This window comes from Sciurus vulgaris, assembly GCF_902686455.1.
Source record: "Sciurus vulgaris genome assembly, chromosome: 5".
NCBI classification, from domain to species: Eukaryota; Metazoa; Chordata; class Mammalia; order Rodentia; family Sciuridae; genus Sciurus; species Sciurus vulgaris.
The window spans coordinates 5,114,913-5,136,291 of NC_136465.1; the positions used below are offsets into that span (position 1 = coordinate 5,114,913).

At 51.1% G+C, this 21,379-nt stretch overlaps 2 protein-coding genes across 4 annotated transcripts in view; one reads left to right on the forward strand and one right to left on the reverse strand.

Moving 5' to 3' along the window:
• MCPH1 (microcephalin 1) overlaps positions 1 to 21,379 on the forward strand; it is a 211,684-nt gene that overhangs the window by 110,106 nt on the left and 80,199 nt on the right. The window lies entirely within an intron of this gene.
• The window catches only part of ANGPT2 (angiopoietin 2), a 49,098-nt gene that overhangs the window by 26,388 nt on the left and 1,331 nt on the right, over positions 1 to 21,379 (reverse strand). The window lies entirely within an intron of this gene.

Sequence of the window (21,379 nt, forward strand, 5' to 3'; positions counted from 1 at the left end):
ATGTCCTGTGGCCTCCTTAGCCTCCTCAGCCTCCTCCTTTGTCTTTCCATTGCCGTAACAAAACTCCTGAGGCTGGGTATTGTGTAAAGAAGAGTTGCGTCTAACTCGCAGTTTTGGAGGCTGAAAACCCAAACAGCAAGGTGCCAGCCCTGGCAAGGGCCTCTGGCCGCCTTGCATCACGGAAGTTGGCATTGTGCAGAAACTCCTGTGAGGCGGAGAGCTCGGGTGCAGAGATGGGAGGCCAGAGAGCCTGGGGAGGCACCAGCCTTGCTCTTTCAGAACAGCACTCCAGGAGAAGTCCCCCAGGTCCCACCAGAGCTACCTCGACCCACTCCCAGGGCGTGCCCCAGGGACCTCCCTCCTCCTAGAGGTCCTGCTGATTCCCAAAATCACCACACTGCCATTAGAGTTTGGTCCCAGAAGCCCTTGAGGGACACACTCAGACCATACCCAGACCGCAGCAGCCTCCGGTGCCCGCTGCGCCCCTTCCTCAGCTGCCCCGCTCCACGCTGCCTCTGCTCACCTCCTTTGCCTCCTCAGCCTTCTCCCCCACTGGCTCACACGCCCCCATTTCTCTCCCTCAGCAAAGGTGCTGTCTCGGTGTTACGCTCTGATACCAAGACCCTTCCATGTTCGTGCTGCTTGCTTTCACATCTACTGATACCGGAGTTTGGTGTTTGCTGGGGATGCTGAGACCATGACCATCCTGCACAGGCGCCCCAGCGGCCACAAGCAGGGCATTCGCTGTCACGATCACTGAAAGCTCTGAGCTCGCGGTCGTTCGATCCAGGGATATTCTGTTTGGAAGGCTTTCGACCTAATGTTCTTGCCTCTCTGTCAGGAGGGAACTCTGAAGCACCATCTGAGGCCTCCAGACGGAGTTGGCAGCACTGGGCCTGCCCTCCCTCCTCGTGGAATTGCTCTGTTGGCTTTGCCTTGTGAGTCCAGGGATTCTGCTGCCTAAGCAGTGGCGTGCTCAGCAGCGCTCAGGGAGAGGCCGAGATGAAAGCTGGTGGCGGGAGGCGCTGCTGGGGCAAGCCTGGGTCCTCCCAGGACGCCCCCTGGCCAGGTGGCTGCTCGCCACAGGGGAGCTCATGCTCGGGCGCCCTGGACCGGGCAGAGTCTGCGCAGATGCCAGGCTGGTGTCACTCAACCTGGGAAAGTGCTGTCAGCCGCTGGCCCTGCCATGACTCCAGTGGTGCCCTTCACCGTGCAGAGCCAGACAGTGTGGGAAACACAGAGAAGAGGGGTGCTTGCCTGACTGCTGCAGGGTCATCGTCCTCCCTCCAGAAGCTGACCTGCCCGCGGACCCCCACCCACCACAAGATCATGCTTCCCTTCTCGTGACCAAGACTCCCTGTTCCCTTGGTGCCTGTGGGGGTGCGCGGGAGCCTCAGCCGCGGGTGGTGGCAGGGTCCCCTCCCCCAAGAGAGTCAAGTTGGACGTAATGCTCGCACAGAGTGCTGTGCGCCATCAAGTCGCACCTGTCCCTGTCCTGTGCTGGGGTGCACCCACACCTCCGCCTCCGGTGGATTCTCTCATCACCACTCCAGTCTAGTGTGTGTTCCCCTCAAGCCTGCGGTCATTTCCTCCTGAGACCATGGCCCGGCATCACAGCCATTGTCCGGTGTAGGTCTGGGAGGCTGCTCCGGCGCCTCAGAAGCTGTGATCCCAGGCTTCACTCACAGGCATCTTGTAGAGGCTCTTGGCGCCTACATGTTTATACACATGTATATTAATATATGTTTATTACTCTGTCTTAGAGCTCTGGCTCACCGCAGCTTACACCCCTGGCATCTATACTTATATCAGTAGGTCAAGCAAGAAATGAAAGGTAGCAGGCATCGTAAAGTCTTGTGTGTACATACACTGCAGCTATAACCAGAGCAGGCTGCAGGAGCAGTAATTTATACACACTCACACACACACACGTACATATATGTGTGTGTGTGTATTTATATATATATTTAAATACACACACACACACGTTTATTTTATTTTATTTTACTCTCAGTGGACTCTCACATTCTTTGCCTGGGTGTCCCCAGGAGCAGAGCCTGAGACCAAGGCAGGCATGCAGGAAGTTTATTTAGGAAATGGTCCCAGAGAGCAGTGTGAGGACAGGCGAGGAGGAGGGGTGGACAGTTCAAACACGTGGACTCCATCGGCCACCACTGTGGCAGCTGGTGAGAAGTCCCTCAAGACCTTCTGGGAGACCCTGGGAACTATGTCTTGGAACTGTCAACCTGGGACGCAAAGAGACACTCCAGTCCCTCGCTGGGCAAGGGTGGCCCTGTGGGCATTGACACCCCCCCACACACAGGCTTTGGGGATGTGCCGAGGAGGTTCCAGCGGGTGTCCCAAGGCAGCGTGGTGTCGAGGAGTCCCGGCCAGGGATCTGTGGGAAGTCCCACAGGAAGGCCCCGGGTAAAGCCCACAGCAAGGGCTGTCTGTGGGAATGGCCCGGAAGGTTCAGAGTGGTCTCCAGAGGTCTTCCCTGAGGTGGCAACATGGTACTCTTAGGCCCCTTTATAAGGCAGAACCAAGGCTTGGACCACTTGACACTGTGGCCCATCGTCCTGAGGACTGTGATGGGAGGCTGGTGTCCTTGCTCATCCGCCCACTCGGCAGCTTGCTGCACTGACTGGGGCAGCAGAGCTGAGGCAGAGCGGGGTTCTGAAAGTGCAGTACTCCTGGCAGACTGGCCAGAGGCAGGAAGCAGGCCCAAGTGGCCGTGGGGGCCAGAGCGGGAGCTGACGGAGGCTGCAGCCCTCAGCCTCAGGAGAAACGCCAGTGCCCAGCTGCACAGGACAGTCACCTCCACGGCGGACGAAGACCCCGGCAGGTGCTGGCCCTGTGTCCTGCAGAGGTGGAAGGAAACGCGTTCTGATCTTTAAATGTAGGAATGGAAGCAGCCGGCGCTCAGCTCTGGGAAGGAGAGATGAGTTCAGGCGACTGCATTACTGATTTCTTCTACAAAACCAAATGCTCTTAATTTTCTGAAGTTAAAACACGTGAAAGTTTAAAAAAAAAAAAAAAGTGAGCAGACACCTCACCTTTTATGCTGAATTCGGCCTTTGAAACCTATGTATCTGTCCCTGTGTATGCGCAGGGGCCTGCAGGTGCGAGATGTGTTCACCTCTGCAGTTCCTGAAGCAGCTGGCACTGAGCTGCAGCAGGCAGGAGGCTTCGAAGCCAGTCGCCTCACGTTGAACCCAGGACGCTGGAGCGTGGGTCACAGTGCTGCTGGTGGTGGGTCCTGCCCAGCCCAGCACTGATCCGCCTGTGTGTACCGTTAAGAAGTGTGTCCAGGGTTAAGGTCCTTCTCACTGCTGAGATGCAGCTTTCAGACAGCAAGGGCTGTCCCCTCCATTGTGTGGGTCTGCTACAGCCCTGGGCAGCTCTGTGTCCCAGGCAGTGTGATGGTCAGGGAGCAGTGTTTACTTTTCCTTTAGCATAAACTGGATTTACATGGTCACAAGACTGGCTCTACCAGGTGGCTGAGGCCAGAGAAATTCAGAGGATTTTTGTCTAGAAGCAGCCAAGGGGTTTGCTGTCCTTGTACAGATGCAGGAAGCTTGTGTTGTTTCTGGTGGGAGGTGGGGGCGGGAGGGAGTCTGGGGATGCCTGGGCATGCTTGAGGAATCCAGAACCAACAGCCTGTCGCCCCTGCTGGGCGCTGCTGCCTCTGGACAGACCCCTGCTGAGCCCCTCTGCTTCATGTCCTCTTCCTGCCGGCACAAAAAGCCGGAATGAACTCCAGTGGAGCGGACTTGGGAGGACACTGGGACACAGCTCCAAGTGGTCCCTCCTACCGCCTCTGCTTGGGTGCCCCTTCTCCCAGGGTTTCCAGCTGCGGTTCCCCCACAGTCTCACAGTCTCTTGTTGGTCTGCACAAACTCAGTCCCCTCGTGTGCACATCTTTTTCAGGCCCTACCTCCGCCCGCACCAAAAGTGACCGTCATTTGATGACTCACACTAGGAACACCCATTACTTAACAAGGTCCTGTTTTGCACGTTGCTCTTTAAAGTTGTAATATATTTTTAAACATTTTAACAAGCTAATTTTAAATCCAATCAGCAGGGTTTTTTGTTTTGTTTTAAATAAGAAGCCACACAGCAAAAGCAAGATGCTATTCAACGCCCAGCTGTGTGGCCACACATAGGGTGGAATGGCTTTTTCCTCCTGTGACAACTTCTCTTCATTTCTGGACCTGAACTTAGATAGGAAGTGTCTTAAGTACGTATTGACATTTGTACTCTGCCCTTGAATTGCGGTAGTTTAGTGGGGACCACAGTTCTCTCTGGAAGTCTGTAAAAAACCCTGTAGCTTGTTCTACTTTTGTCTGTGGCCCAGAGTCCAGCAGAACTCTTCTGAAAGCCACTTGCACTGCGTCTGTGGACAATTATAGTTTGATTCCACTGAGAGACTCAACTGGGAACTGCAAGTGGTGATTATGACTTTGGGCAAATCACTGAGCTTCTAATTGTGGCTTCCAAAGCCTCCTTACCACAAAATATGTATCGTGCTGAACGTCTCCTTACAGAATTCCAGCCCTCGGGGCGGTTTGTTTCTGCCTGGTGTGAGGAGGCAGTTTATCAAGTTTCTGCTCAGGGCTGTTTTGTTCCTACCAAAGCAGGAGAGGCACCACTTTCTCTCCAGTGGAGAGTTGGACTAGATATGCAAAATGTGGCCATAAAATAAAGGTGTTGCTGCTTCAAATGGAGTTGACACTCATTGTTTCATCAGCCCTCCTGAAGCAGTCTTCATACATTTGCATTCTAAGGGAGTTCGCCTAAGTAAAGGCACGGACCAGGCATTCAGAGGTACCTGGGGCCACAGGAGAACCTGCTTTCTCACTTGCTATACATGACATCTCCCCAGCTGTGGGAGTCTTGAGGAGTGGAAACGTTTCGTTGTGGACTTCAGTGCAGCTTGCTCAGGGGCTTCCTGGGCAGGCACTTTGACCGATCTTTTGTCACACCTGGGTCCTTGCTTTGATTTGTGAGTGTTTCTCTGTGGGGACTGGTGGGCTGTGTTCATGCCCTGAGACTGTTTCTAACAATAACCTGACAGATTATTGTTGATGTTAAACATCACAAAGGAAAGGCCACAGAAAGGCTCCTTCCTATATGATCTCGGTTACATAAAACCAAGGAAGATCCAATAGGACAGTTATCCTGATGGGATCCTGGAATAGGAAAAGGGCAACACAGAAAAATTAAGAAAATCTGCAAAGAGTATGGCGTTTTCTCAACAATACTCTATAGTTATTGGCTCATTAATTGTGACAAAAGTACCACATTGGTGATAGATTAAAGTAGGTATATAGTAATGCAAGATGTCAAGGTGATTAAAAAAAACTGGATGTGGGGTATATAAGAACTCTCAGTACTATCCTCATAATTTTTCTGCAAATTTAAACTCTTTTAAAATGTTAAGAGAATATTAAGCATGTACCAGTCATTCCACTTCTGTTTCCCATAGAGAAGTGACATATGTCTGAACAAAGACTTATATGCAAATGTCATATGAGGTCTATTAGATATGCTTCCAAAGGGGGATCATATGTCTCACAACTGATGAAAGGGTACACAGGTTGTGGTATATCTATCTGTAGAGCAACAGCAGAATGTTCAGCAGTGAAACGCAATGAACTGTTGCTGCAGATGATATGTTTAAACTTGAAGTGATTCTGCCGAGTGAGAGGCTGCACAGGAAACTGTGTGTGACCTGATTCCATTTCTACAGACTCTTCAGAAATGCAAACTAATCTGTAGCCTTGAGAAGAGATCTGAGGTTGCCTGAGGACGAGGACAGAAAGCTGAGGGAGGGAGGGTTGTGAAGGGGCAAGAAACTTTCAGGGGTGATGGATATGGTCACTGTCACAGTTGTACCAGTTTCACGTGTATGCATATGTCAAATATTTTCAAATTACACACTTAAAAAAAAAAAACTCCAGAGTAGGCCAAACCCATGCGTGGCGGTGGAGTCAGAACAGGTCTGGGGGAGTGAGGGAACCTGCAGGCGCCACAGAGGCAGCTCATCTTGATCTTGCACTAGTGACCTGAGTGGATTTACTCTTTAGAAGATCATTAAGCTGTAGACCTACGATCTGTATATTCTGTGCATCTCCTGTGCTTTGCATCTCAATGAAAATATTTTTAAAAGAAAAAGATATTTTAAGAGGAGACGCTTGACAAATTTTACTGTGGAACCCTAATCCTCGTTATAGTGGGTGATTTTATTTATCTTTGTACTGTTCACCCGTGAGTACCTAAATAATGCCTGAAAAACACAAAGTTTGGAAAAGTCATTTTAAAGTCCTAGTCTGCAGGGAATGGGGTTGAAGCATTGTCGTTCCCTGAAGAGGGTGGACAGTATTCAGTTAGGTAAATCAGTGACTTAACATTCTGAAACATGATTCTTTCCGGATCAAGCGTAAAAGGCATGTGCTTTTGGAAGCCCAAGAAAGAATTCATGCAGTTCCCATTAGTCTAAAAATATATAATAAATAAATAAATGTCTGAGTCATGTATCGCATTCTGTTGGAGTGCAGTGGCTTCATGTGCAGGGAGAAAATAATGTAGGCTCTGAATAGTCGCTCTTCCCAGCACCCAGCGGAACCAGTACAAAATTACTCTGAGAAATGTGAAATAAGTGAATGATGGAATTTAATTCTATTTTGAGGTCCTTCGATGTGAGCATTTCTTACTCTTGAGCAACAGTATGAAAATCTGAATAAAATAGCTTTCTTCATGTTGTTTGGCTAGGAAAGAAGTTCCTTTTGTGATCTTGAAGTCTGTCACGGGGGCATTATTGCAGCACAGGTGTGGCAATGAATCCCAGCTGAGTCCATGGGAGCTACTGGCTTCTCCTTGTTTAACTTTGTTTCTCTCTGAAAAACAACTAGCATGTAAGTGCTGACTGTGCCGGGTCAGCATGAAAATGACATGGAACAAACCAGAACAAACTAGCACAGCTCCAGGGTGGTGGGAGGCAGTGTAGGTCCCTGCAGCAAGCTCATAGCGCCTTGGGAGATGTTCAGATGTTCTCCTGGTTGGTGTTGCAGAGAACAAGCACTTCAGGAGAATCATGGAGTTTGGGAACGGGGAGGGAGTTGTCCACTCTGATCCCAGAGTTTCAGAAGCCGGCAGTGCCCACATAGCCTGTTCCATTTCCTAAGTTCCTGGGGCTGCTGGAGAAACAAGTACCACGTCTTCCCTTCTATTTATGTGTATTTGTGTTTCCAGATAGCTGCTGGATGTTTAAGTTGTTTGAACCTGACATCTTAGTAAGTGCGACTGTTAGGCATTTCTCTGGGCCCGGAGGTGCGGTGTGAAGTTCCTGGTGCGGGGAGCTGAGAAAGTTTGAGAACACAGTGTATAAACCTGGCATTTGATGGAAAGGAAGCTCAACTGACTCTCCTTTCTGAGAGAGAAATCAAAATACGGTCTTCATTCGTAGTATCGATGGTTTGAGTATTTATGGGAAGACTAGAAAGTGAAAAAGAACCGGTAAATTGTGCAAGACCTTCATTAAGATGTACACGGCAGGATTTCCCTAGCTTCTGAAATCACTGAGGAAAGCAGTGTGCTCTTTGCAGGCTGGTGAGTGGATAGGACACTGTCTGCTTTGGGCCAGTGGGTGTGTAAGCAGGGTCTACTCCAGTAGAAGGACACTGGGAGCCTTGTGCATGTGCTCTGGGCTGTGGTTGCCCCCAGGCTGGTGCATTTGGGGCAGAGTATGTGCCAGCTTTACAAAGTATGGGAATCCAGATCTGCCTGTGATTTACAGTCCGCATGCTAAGCATCCTCACTTGTTCTGAGATGAACCAGTTTGATGACATTAAGTCATACAGAAAGTTGACACCACAGAACTTCGGGGAGTGAATGTTCAATGTGACTCTCCAAAAGCTTGTGGTGAAAGTACAAGGGACTGGAATCGTGTTCCCATAATTAGCTCAGTTCTGGAGGGCTGCCCCCTCCCCAGCCCTCTTTGCATGCGTGCCTGTTCCAGGGGAAGCTAGTGGAAAATTCCTCTCCCCTCCGCTCCACTGCCGTGAGTTATAAAAAGCATGCCATTCAGAGCCGAGTATTCTTCTGCACGCTTGAATTTTCACCCACAACGGAAAGGGGGAAACCCTTCCAGGAGCTATTTCTCTATTTGTCAGGGCCATGAGGGGCCACTCTTCAGCTCTGGTTCGCCACAGAATGACTGGCCTAGTCTGCTTCCGCCTCAGGCCCACAAATCCACATAAATGGGTGCTTTTCAGAGCTGCAGGGACACCAGACACACCAGTCACTGGAGACCCCACCCTGAGTCATACGGCTGGAATAAGGGGTGAGCACAGGAAGACAGCAGTAGCGGAGGTTTTCCTATTGTTAGGTTTGTTTGTTTCAATCAAAATGAGTCATCTCGCCCCCATTTTTAAACAAAACTCACTGTGGTTACTTTCAAAATTGGGTCTTGACTATGACAAACCAGTTCAATTTTATAAGCGGTACTGAATTCTTGAAAGCTTCCCTCAGCTGTAGAAAGTTAGTTCCAAATTAAAGTGGTCCAAATGCCAGGTTAGCTTTGTGGCTCTGCATCTTTATCAAGCCCCTGGCAGAAGGACCTACGCTGGAGTTTGGCCACTCACTGGGATCCAGATTATGTGTGTTTGGTTCCCGTGGAATCTTGGCCTCTGCTGTGGTGGCTTCTGGCGCACTTTGGTTTCAGGAGGCCGAAGTCAGAACTTAAGTGAAGGTTTTGTCCCATAGGCCTTTCCTGCAGGCCTGCCGTTTCCAGGTGGAATGTCCAGGCGGAGTGTCCAGGCCTGTCACAGGTTCCTGAACCCCTTGACTGTTAGCTCCTGCAGTTGGAGCGCCTTGGGGGCCACAGTCCACGGTAGCCTGGGAAATTCCTCAAAATGGCAGAAGAGAACTCAGGATCTGAATCCTCATGTCCACTGTCTTCTCCAGTGGCCAGGAGCTCCATCTGGGCCACCTGCAGAGAAGCAGCTCTTGGGGTTTTATGGCACCTTTGTTGTGCATTTCTGTGGTCCCAGTAACTTCCAGGAAGCAAGATCTGGCAACCAGCTTTGAGAGAGGAGCTGGTGTGAGCAATCCAGAAAGGACACCTCATGGACATTCGTCCTGCTGACTGAAGCCATACACGTCAAACCATGATCCTGTTGAGAACAAATTGAAATAAAGAAAGGAGAATCCTGGTGCTCATAGATGCAGGCTCTAACCTGGAAAATCGTGGTAATGAGCACCTCAGATGGTGCTGGAGAAGAAAGGCGCTGCGGGAGAGGTGACATCTCCCAGGAGGAGCCAGCCGCAGGTGGACACCTGAGCCCTTTCTTTTACCCCCGTCTTCCTTTTTCACTGAATGTTGATACCATTCTCTTTCTTTAGTCATCTGTTGTACTTATTTCAATGTGTCCTTGTTGACTCTGGATTGTAACCTTAGGGGAATTGATTCTGTTTGTCCGCCACTTAAAGTTACTGAATGATCTGCTCCTGAAAAGTTCCTCCTGGGCACATCCTAGACCCCTCCTCTCCCCAGCATGTTTTCTGAAGAGCAGATTTCATCAGAAGGTGGGTAGACTCTCACCCAGGCAGCTTCACAGCAATCCCACTGGAGCGATCCCAAAGGTGATAGTACAGGAGAAACAATACCTGGATTGGGCCGATTCAGAAGCATTGAGGTATTGACTTCCATAAAAGAACACGCCTCTCTGAACCATGTCATTCTCACTGAGTGAAACTCTACCCAGCAACAGAAAAGAGTACGTTTTATTTTGTACAGGAGCATGGATAACCCACAGAAATAATAAAACAGGCCAAAGGAGTATGTGGCGTATTGTTCCAATTACATGAAATTCAGAACTGAGCTTCTTTAACCTCTGGGGTGTGGTAGAGAGCAGAGGAAGGGCTAACCTTGGAGGAGGGGACGTGGGGGGGCCGTGGTGGAGAGCAGAGGAAGGGCTAGCCTTGGAGGAGGGACATGGGGGGGGCCTTGATAGAGGGCAGAGGAAGGGCTAGCCTTGGAGGAGGGACATGGGGGGGCATGGTAGAGGGCAGAGGAAGGGCTAGCCTTGGAGGAGGGACATGGAGAGGCCATGATAGAGGGCAGAGGAAGGGCTAGCCTTAGAGGAGGGACATGGAGAGGCCATGATAGAGGGCAGAGGAAGGGCTAGCCTTGGAGGAGGGACATGGAGAGGCCATGATAGAGGGCAGAGGAAGGGCTAGCCTTGGAGGAGGGACAAGGGGGGGCCGTGGTGGAGAGCAGAAGAAGGGCTAGCCTTGGAGGAGGAACCCAGGCAGGGGGCAGGGAGCCATGGGTGGCACTGGACCTGCTCTTCTGGGCATCCTGTGCTGGTGGTCATTGTGTGGCCTCATACAAATATTAAGATCCCTGGTGTTGTGCACTTGGTGTGGTGAATTTTGCTGTGTGTGGCATTTCCCTGAAAGAATGTGGTGGGTGTCCTCAAACAGCACAGCTGGAGTTGGGTGGTGGAGACAGCAGAGTGTGTCCCTGCAAAGGCCAGGGCGGCCTGGGGCGAGTGCTGGGGAGCAGGGCTGCTCCGGGCTCCTTCCTCTCTTCCTTCCTTCCTCCAGCGCTGACCGAGCTGAACTTTCAGCCTTGCCAGCTCACTTGCTGCAGGGCGTCCTGTCCTGGGGAGGTGCAGCTGTCCTATTCCCCAGGTGTACACCCCTGCCAGGCGCCCCTGACAGTCACTTAACTTCCTAGCACTTCCCCACAGTTCCACAGTGGAGACCTTGAAACCTGCTGGGAGTGTCTCCCCACAGTTCCTGCGTTCCCCTTGTTCATCAGTGACACCGGCTCTGCACGTGACAGTGGCGTGTCTGCGGTGCGCCTGCGGGTGTGGGCAGTTCTCCCCCGACCCTCATGAGATGCGCAGATTGGTACCTTGAGTCTTTTGAAAATCCGCTTTCTCCCCGAAGCTCTGAAATACAGAGACGGCGCGCTGTTGGACCACCTGTCCCTTCCACTGCCTGAGGGAGAAGACGAGGCAGCCTCACTGGGGCACCTGATAAATGCCAGCTGCCACCACCATGCACTAGGGTCGCCGGATACCATAGGCCGCGCAGGCAGGGCCTTTGTGGCGTCTGGAGACTTCAGCCATGATGAACAGGCTCTTTTTTGTAAGAACCCTGGGACTTCAGTGAGCGGGGGACCATGCTGGCCTGGTGAGGAGCCACAGCCATCTGCTTCTAGGAGGGCAGCACGTCACCTCTAGACCCGCTGCCCCGCCTGCCAACCTCACTGCCAACCTCACTGCCGACCGAGCTGTGAGCCTCCCCGGGGAGCAAGCACTGAAGCTGCCAGGGAGGAGGGCGTCTTTGCCCCTCCGCTGTCTCCATCCAGACGCTGCGTACTTCAAGGTGGGAGCGTGGGGGTGAGGCGGGCAGGGGCAGGCAGCGTGCCCACTGTCCATCCTGCGGGTCGCAGCCCAGGGTCCTTGGTGGCTCAGTGCAGGCTCAGCACGTGCCAAGCGAATTAGTAAAACCTGTCCTACTAAAGGAAGAAGCAAGTGTGGATCTGGAAATGTGGCCAGTCACACATCACACGGTGGCCGGATGTCCTTTGAGGGGACAGTGTTCTGACCGCCCGAGTGTCCTGGTGTTTTGATCCCAACCATCTGCACTTTTTAAGAACATTTCACTCTATGCTTTTTAAAAACTGTGCTCATGAATTCCTGTTAGCACTCTGTTCTGTTAAAGTCACATAAGTTTTGTTTTGTTCGTTTTTAAGAAAAACTGGAGAATCTGTTTTACAATATTTATTGTTAAATACAATAAAAAATTTCATCAGCAAACCCCTAATATCCCTAGTATTAAGCATAGACCGCTCGTGTTGGCTGCTCTGGTTTGATGTTACTCTGCAGAACATAACATGCTCTCCGCTCGTGTTGGCTGCTCTGGTTTGATGTTACTCTGCAGAACATAACATACTCTTTCTAGCAGCATTTTTGCAACAAAATTCCCTATTACACAGCCCAGTTTGTTCAGGAAAGTTTAAAGCTACATCTGTATCTAATAATTTTTCAAGATTCCAAACGCTAAATAGTCTAATGAAACTCAGTCCTGCAGTTATCTTCAGACTAATGTTTATAATTATCCAGTAGATAACCAAGAATTGATATCATCGGCTGATTCCAGAAATCCAATGGCAAAATGCTCTTAGCTCAGAGAACATCAGAGGACATAGCACCTCGTAGGAATCTTTTCTACCCGGTGTGCGGATTGACTGTTAAGGCCCTAATTGCCCGTCCAGATTGAACGCGCAGAGGCCAGCAGAGAACCCGCAGAGGCCAGCATTGCAGGCCGCGCTCTAAAACCCTAGGGTGTGGCCATTTTAATGTGAGGCCTGGGGCCAGGCAGAACGGTCAGAGGAGTGCTCTGGGGCGCAGTTTTAGAGTGAGGTGCTTCAGGGAGCCGTTCTTTCAAGTGGTGTGCAGATTAAAGATATTTCACACTCACTTCAATCGCCCTGTCCTCTGCGCCCAGGGAATTCCCTCTGCACAGGGCGATTCACAGGTGCAGAAGTCAGGCCGGCTCTCCTGACGGCAGTGAGTGGAGGTACCGATCTTGATGAGCACATTTCCGATATTGTTACTGAAATTAATAATAATCATAGTCCCTGCAGCTTGTAGCTTCTTACACTTTCCAGCATGCCTGGACACCTGCCACCTTGCTTGAAACCCAAATAATTCCACAAGTTCAGCTGTGAGCAAGAAAACCATTCTGTTCCTGAAGATACACTGTGGTGGTCTTAGCCAGATAGCTTAGTTAAGACAAGCGGTCGCTAAACAAATACTGTATGGTTATTCCAGCTTCTAAAACAATCATTTATGCCAGGCATTGTAATCCCAGCAGCTGGGGAGGCTGAGACAGGAGGATCACAAGTTTGAGGCCAGCCTCAGCAACCTAGTACACTGCCTCAAAATAAAAAATACATAGGCTTAGTGGTAAAGCACCCTGGGTTCAATCCACAGTACTAAGAATTAATTGAAGCATTTACTAAGTGAAAGCTTGCAGTCTGCAAGACCACGTATCGCATGGTTTCAGGTGTGTGTGACATTCTGGGAAAGACTAATGTGGAGAAAGTAGAGGGCCAGTGGTGGCCAGGGGCAGGGGGCAGGTGCAGGGCAGAGCTCAGGGGCTTATTGGGCAGTCAGACAACTCTGAAGGAACAGGAGAGCCACATACACGTCACCCTGCGTTCCTGCAGACCCAGGGAACAGACGTCACTGAGAGTGGGCCTGGAGGTGGACACGGGCCTTGGGGGATAGGGCACCCCTGTGTAGATTCCTAGGTTTTAATTAATGACCCCTTGGGTGTGGGGCATGGATCACAGGGGGGCCGTGCAGGTAGACAGGGAGTATGGGATGTCTCTGTATATTCCTTCAATTTTGCTGTGAAACTCAAACTGCTAAAAATCACAGTTTTGTTTTTTATTTTATTTCATTTCATTGCATTTCATCTTGAGACAAGGTCTCATTAAGTTGCTGAGGGCCTCTCTGAGGCCAGCCTCGAACTCATGATCCTCCTGCCTCAGCCTCTCCAGTCACTGGGTTGACAGGCATGCACCTTTGTGCCCAGCAATCATAGTCTTTTTTTAAAAAAAGTCATTTACTACCTATAAAAAAGGACACACACAGAGCAACAAAGTGGCACAGTTCCATAGCTTCAGGTGGCACCAGTGAGCCTCACTGGCACTCACTAGCACTTCTGCTGGCCGTGTGATTAAGCAAACAGGCACACGGGACCCAGGACAGTAGCTCAAGAGGATGAGGCCACCGACTTGCTATGTAAGGTCTCCTGTGTAAGGTTTCTTCCAGACCAGTCCCAGCAGAGCCCGCCTCCTAGGCAGAGAGGGCTGGTGCACACACTCGTCTGGCCTCCTTCCCGAGGCTGACGCTGCCTCCTAGGTAGAGAGGGCTCCTGTGCACACTCCATCTGGCCTCCTTCCCAAGGCTAACTCTGCCAGGGCCCTGAAGCATCTCGTAGTTTCCACTCTTTCCTTCTGTTGGTGGTCTCCACGGCCTTCGTGGGCAGCTGCCCAGCTCCCTTCCAGCAGCATATCTTGGAACAGAATGGCTAACATCAGAGGGACGGTTCCTGGCAGGGACGATGCAGTCGGTCCCACCAGGAGGGCAGCCCCCTTGCCATAAGAACAGAGACCCTTTAGTGGCAGTGTTTTCCCTTTTACGGTTTATAGCCAGCTCCATGGGACACATTGATTGGTGGCTTAAGGTGTGCCGGACTCTGTCTTAACCTGCACGCTGGGGAGAGCAAAGGTGTGAACGTGTGCCTGGGAATAAGGAGGAATCCCCGGCACATACAGGTGGTGGTTCTTACCCAGACCCATAGCCTGAGCAGGCCGCCTGCAGGGACAGTGCACCCTGTGGCCACAAGTGCCACCTGCTGTTCAGGGGAGTGGGACCAAATGGAGAAAGGGAGACGACGCTTGCTCCTGGTCCTGTTGGGCAGCATTCACTTCCAAAAGGCCAGCACTGTGGTGGCTGAATACTCAGCACCTGGACGTGATCCTTTCTCAGGGGGCTTGCTCAGCACGACTAAGCAATCTATTTCCCAGCACCCTGTATCTTAGCAGCTCTTCCCTTTAAAACACCTTTGTTTTCTATGAAAAATTCTAAAATTGTGCATCCAAAAATGACAGGCTATATTCTTACTGTGTGTTTTTAATTCGTTTCATGTCTACTTTTTAAATTCCGGATATTGACTGGATACTTTGTAGTGCTAATTCGCAGACTCTGGGCATTTTCTCAGGGGGAGACCTGGGGCTCATTTTGAAGCAAAGTGACTGCCCCAGAGGAGCCCTCAGGGGCAGGAGGGGCCTCCGAGGCTCTAATCAGATCCTCCTTGAACCAAAAAGATAATGGTTTTAGCTGCGGGGGTGTGATGCTGGGAAAGGATTAGATCCGCCCCTCAGGAGGTCTCATGTCTTTTGTCAACTGGTGCAAACCAGGATTAGGACATGAAAGAAAGGCTATTTCAAGGGGAAATAGCTAATTAAAATATTCATTTGAAGACAGTGGGGCTGGCATACCTGACTGTGCAGCGGAGGACAGCGCTCCTGCCCTGGTTTCCAAAGGAGGCCCTTAGTCCTGGTGAAGCCCGTTCTGAAGGCCCCTGGGATGGGCCTTTTCCCTGCACCCCACCCAGCCGCGCCGCCTGGCTTTGCTTCTTGTGTTAGGTATTGATCTGGTGCTGGTGTCCACTGTCTGTGGAGCGTGGCCCGGAGGATGTGGATGGGGCGGGCTTCGGTGGCTTCCACAGTCACACAGGAAGGAAGGCCACACAGCACTCTAAGCCACGGCGCTGCCGGCCTGGCTCTCAGGAACGTGCTGACATTCGGGATCCCCCCCCTGCCTGCCGAGTCCAGGTGCGGGTTTCTGAGAAGGTCCGCTCGCCCCCTCGGCTGTCCCGTGAGTGCCTTGTCTGCCCTTCCAGACCACAGGGCAGACCTTCTCGTCATTGCTTTACGTAGGAGGCGCCCGGTGCTTTCTCCCCATCGTGGGCTTCGCAGCGGGGTGGTGTGTCTTACCCACCGCCTGGCAGGGCAGCAGTGGCGCCGAGCCGGCTCAGATGCCAAGTGTGCAACGGCCGCCTGGAACCCTGCTTGTACAGCAGCGGGGCTGCCCATGGTGGCGTCACTCCCCCTGCTGCCTGGGTTGTCCGCCGAATCACCAAACCTCTCCGGCTCACTTTTTCAATTACAGATTAAATTGTTGGATGGGTGTAGCTGTACTTAGTATCGAAGTATATGTAGTATGTTTCAAGACAGTTATTCCTGTGTGGGCATTCATATATACATCAAATATTAAGAATAATTGCTTCAGAATGGTAGAATTACGCGTAGTATTTATTTTATGCATTCTTTGTAAACTCTATTTTCTAAAATAGCCATTTATTACTTGGGTAATCAGGAAAAATGGCCACTTGGAAATAGTTGCAGCTGATTTTCCTTTTGTAAAAGAAGCTTCAGTGTAGGGACCAAAGGGTCGGCGTGGCCCACGCCTCGCTCCGTGGCCTGCTGTCGCCTTCTCCCCCTCCTCCACCGCACGTCCCTTCTGCGCAGGGCCTGCCTCCTGCTGCACTGCGTCTTCTAAGGACAGTGTGTGGGCTGACGTCCTTCGTCCCCCTGGGCAAGGCTAGAGGGCACTTTCTTCCCCCTTGACTTATCCCAGGCACCTAGAATAAACACCGCCTGGACATGTGGAGGCCCTCAGTAAATATTTCTTCAACAAATAAATGAACTTCGAAGGCTCCTTTCCCTAGGCAGAAACACCCCAAGAGGGACGGGGCGCTGGCGTGTCCACTCACGTCACGAGTCCAGAGGTGACGTTCCTCCGCACAAATCCATATTCATTCCCACTCCTCTGGACCTATTCCGCGTCCTCCCTCCCCAGGAGGGACCTGCGTGCCTTCCCGTGTTTGTTTTCCTCCCCTGACGTCTGCACAGGGCCAGGGTGGCACTGTGCTTGGGTCTCACCTTGCACAGCAGGAGTCTGAGAACGTGATGGATGGGGTCCCGCACCTGTTGCGGGATGCCCCAGGGCACAGCCAGCTGAGGTGTGGCAGGTGCTCTGAGCAGAGGCAGAGGGCTGCTGCCTGTTATTGCCAGCCTGGTCTCAGCACTACGCCGGTGACCTGCTGATGGCAGCGTGGCCGGGACCGTCTTTACATCAGGATTCTAGACGAGCAGGAGGAAGTGCTTGCGTCCTCGGATGACAGAGGACAAAACAGGCGCCTGCTCTGTGGCTGCGTCCTGTGGGTCAGACCTTGCGGGTTGCCCAAGGGCAGCTGCTGCAAGGTCCACCATGGGAGGAGCCTGTGCACAAGGCGGGCACGCACGGGAACGGGGACAGCTGCCTGCCGAGGGGCAGCCCCACCAAGTCCAGTCCTCCGGAAAGGCCGAAGGCCTGCCCTCCGGGCCCCCTTACTCCCACCTCAGCGAGCCACAGGGCGGCTGCTCCCACTCCCGTTTCACGGGCAGACACAGAAGGACGGGAGCTACGCCCTTTCTCCTGGGGGAGCAGCCATGCCCCTGCCACCAGCTCTGTGGACCGTGACTCAGGTGACTGCCCCTCCCGCGTCCCTTACCCCCACCTGATCATTTTTGCTCTTTTTCCTTAAATAAAATTCTCATGTCACTTAATAGCCAAAAATTATTCTGGTCATGGTTTGATGCCACTGTACGTGTTTTAGAGCAGGAAAACCTATAATTTCCGGTCACAGTAAGGGCCGATCTCAAAAGAAGGGACCAAAGAGCAGGGTAGAAAGAATCTATTTCTATTTTCTACCATATTCATGGTTTAACTTCTTTTTTTTACCTTAACCATATCTCATTTTCATATTTTTTAATTATTCCTACAGCAGTGGGATTGGTTTGAAGTGGTTTTTTGTTGTTGTTTTCTTTTTGTTTTTTTGTTTGTTTGTTTGTTTGTTTGGTACTGGGATTTCAACTCAGGGGCACTCGACCACTGAGCCACATCCCCAGCCCCAGCCCTACTTAGAGGTTGCTTAGCACCTCGATTCTGCTGAGGCTGGCTTTGAACTTGAGGTCCTCCTGTCTCAGCCTCTGACCCCGTGGGATTGCAGGCAGGCACCACTGCAGCCCAGCTGAAGTGCTGTTTTTAATTACAAATAGACAAGATTTCAGTTTACTACGGGTTGGAGTGAGCCCCGTGGGCTGGCCTGAGCGCAGTGACCACTGATGAGGCCAGTACCCCGTCAACTTCCTAGTGCAGTAACCGGCCTCCAGGTGAACTTGTGATCCAGCCTGTTGGTCAGCCTGTGTTGACCGAGGTCAGCAGATTTCAGTATTGGGGCCATGTGGTGCATGGATCCTCCTGACAGAAGGAAGAGATTATGGGTGCCCACTCCCTAGGTCTAGACTCTGGGCCAGCTTGGTGTCCAGGTAGTTAATCCAATGTCAGACCTCTCTGATAATGAGCAGAGGCTGCTTGACTAGAGAAACACAGCCTGTGTACAGTAGGTACTTATTCTGTCTTCTGTGCTGAGCATAGAAAGCACATGCTGCGCTCCAGGCATTGCTTGAGATGTGTAGTACATGCAGTCAACGATTGCCTCTCCCTGTCCAGCGTCAGCCTGTCTTGCTTTCCCTGCCACAGTGAAGCTGTCTCTTCACTCCGACTGTTGTGTTGGTGTAGAATCAGTAGAATGGCATTCTCCCTGCGATCTTGGAGAGAGGGTCTGATCAGCTCATCTGAATGCATAAAATCTGCCTCTAATGCTGAGCATGGTCACATTCAGGACTCCGGGTGGAGCTGGAGGACAAGGGCAGAGGTCCCCCTGCCCTGTGCAGCAGGCCTGGCTGTGGCTCTTCCCTCTCATGGACTGAGCGCTCCGTTTTTGTCTTGTATCGGGCAGGGGTGGGGTGGGGGTGTTTTCTTTGGTCTTGGTTTTTGAATATACAGCTAAGGAAGGCTTCACGCCACTGGGCAGATGGCTGGGGCTGCAGGGCTAACTTGCCGTGTGTGAGCCCCTTGTCATTAGTTTTCCTCCTTGGTGGCAATGACGCCTACCTGCCTGCCCCTGTGCACGGGCTGATGAGCAGTAGCTCTCACGCCTATTAAAAGGGTAAAAATTATCACTTTTAAAGAAAGAAATTGATTGTGATTCATGTTTACAGCTCCTGTACTTTATGTTGTTATAAAAAAAAAAAAGGTAGAACTCCTATAGCAGAGGAAATGTTTACATCAGTTGAGCAGGCGTTAGCTTTATTTTTCAAATCATTCTGTTTTAAAACGATTGTAAGGCTTGCAGTTGTTTATGAAATATAAGGCATTCATCAGCGTGAAATGGTTGTTTATTTCCTTTCCACATTTCCTCTTATGGGAAAAAAAATACATTTGGTCCCCTCGCCAAATACACTCTGTTTTGCTAAGGTATTTGCGAGGTTTTTTATGGACGGTGTTTACTGTCACTGGGACAGAGGTTCAGAATGGTTGCAGAGAAAGCCTGACTGGCTGTGGGTCTGGCGGGTGGACTGTCGTGAGTTTATCTCACCCTTGTCTAAGTGCAGAGAGGCCGTCCTCCCTGTGCCTCCCGTTCACGCTCTGGCTCTCCTCTGGCTGGACACTCCTCAGTCTGACCATGCAGGGCAGCCTGGGATCTGTCGCTGGTGTGCACACAGCTGTCTAGTCCTGGCTCCTGGGCTGTGCTCCCCACTCAAGAGCTGACATACTTCTCAGTGGCCTTAAAACTGACCAGAAACTTGGTCTCATTTTCTTTCCTAGAAAATTTTTAAATTTGTTGAAGTATAAAGGTTTTCTGGTGTTTTTTTATTTTTCTGAGTGTGCGTGTGCCTCTTTAATTTTAGTGTTTATCAGGGAGAGAAAGGAAATATGGAACCATAAAAAAATAAACAGCCCCAAAGAAAATATGTGAAACAATGAAGCATACAGAGCTGTACTCTTTCTTTCAGTGTGAATCTATAAATAGGTGTGAGGTGTGATGTGGGCTTATCGATCATTCCCTTGGTCCTTATTTTTTTCCTTAACAGAAAAGAGTACTTATTATCACAGGTGCCAAAAGAGAGAAAAACAAGCAGAGGGTTTACATTTAACCGTTCCACATCGGTTTCGTGTTTGCTTTTCGCTTTCCTTCCCAAGCTGGGAGCCTGTAAACCAGGAGGCAGGGCCAAACTGCCTCAGGTGCACACCGCCCAGACAGGCGGGAAGCAGGTGAAGCCCAGGAGGAGGAGCTGGAAGCCCCCCCCACCCCACCGTGACCCTTCTCCAGCTAGCTAAAGGGGCTTTGGGAATCCAGGTGCTGCTGGTCAGCACGTTACTGACCCACCCTGGGAAGGAGAGCTGTGGATCACCGCTGGGGGTTCCTCCTGCTGTTCTGTCGGAACAGTATCTCCGAGGCCTGAGAAGAGGGGCTAGCGTACCTTTGAGACCAGTGCACCTCCTCACCGGGTCACAGGTACACCGTCCTGGGCCTGACCAGGCAAACAGGACCAAGCCGTCCACATGTGGCAAACCATTCTTTTTACCTGTAGTGACTGTTTGCTTTAGCAAACGGCTTGCTAGCCGGGCTGATGACAGTGTTTACCAGATCAATGCGGCGCCCCTCCCCCGCCCCGATCTAGGGCTCTGTGCACAAGTCCGGGGCGCAGTAGACGTGGGAGGTCACTGAATGTGAGCATGCCGTTTTCAAAGAACTAGAAAGAGGTCAGCAGACAGGCATCTATGACCCAGTATGCCTTCCCAGGATGAAGCCTGTGCTGCTTCATACTTTAAAATTCAGCGTTATTATGTGCACACCATGAGTTTTACAAGATTTAAAAAGAGCATACCATAGTGACCTTAAGGAAGGAGAGAAACTGGAGACTTCACCCAGGAGCAGACCCTGCCGAGGACTCTCATGTCCTGGGTCCTTATCCGACCGGCCTTTCTAAGCATCTGTTGTCCCTGTCTCTGGTTTGCGCGAGCCCTCTGCCACAATAGCAGGGGGGACATTCATTCATTTAGACTCCTAGCTTAAGTCATGATTCATTTGCTTCCTCTCTGAAGGTAGGGAACACAGAGTAGGATCCCAGATCGACTCAGATTAAGATAAGGTACCCCTAACACAGAGCAGCCGAAATGAAAGATTGACAAGATGATTATCCTCCTCTGGGAGAAAGTGTCAGAGGAGGCCCACCGACTTTGAAAAGCTTTTATATGGCTTTAAATAACGACCCCTCCTGTGTCCCGTTGCCAGGCAATGTCATCATCATGATGTCTAACCATTAACCTACTGTTTACATGTTTTGTTAAAACTTCCTCTGGAATACATATGGTTCATATAAAGAAAATTCCAGGGTCACTTGGGGTTTTGTATGAAAACGATCATTTGTGAAAGAAAAACAGAGTTTTCGGGATCTTATTTTGGTTGTGCGCTCTGTGAAAAGGCTGTGAAGCAGTGGAGCGCTGCCACCCGAGAACAGGCTGCCACACCAGCCCGTCCGGGTCCCACGTGGGGACGCTCGCAGAGCCTGCCATGGGGCGGAACAGGCCGCTGTCCCTTCGGGGCACTTGAGAAACATGCCCCTGTTTCAGAGGACAAGCCCGTGGTGGTCGAGCCCTGAGATTCAGAGAAACCTGAGTTCTGCTTTATTTAATTTCCTCTCATTGAGCAGGAGTCACAGTCTGATTTCATAAAGAAATTTAGGAGATTGGTAAAGCACTTGACTCCATCTGCTACGCTGCGCAGCGTCCATCATTAACATGATTCTCACATTTTCCTGGCCCCAGGCTGCGAGCGCACAGCCTCCCTCACATGCCTGCCGCCCGCTGAGCAGGTCCTGGTCCTGGGTGTCACT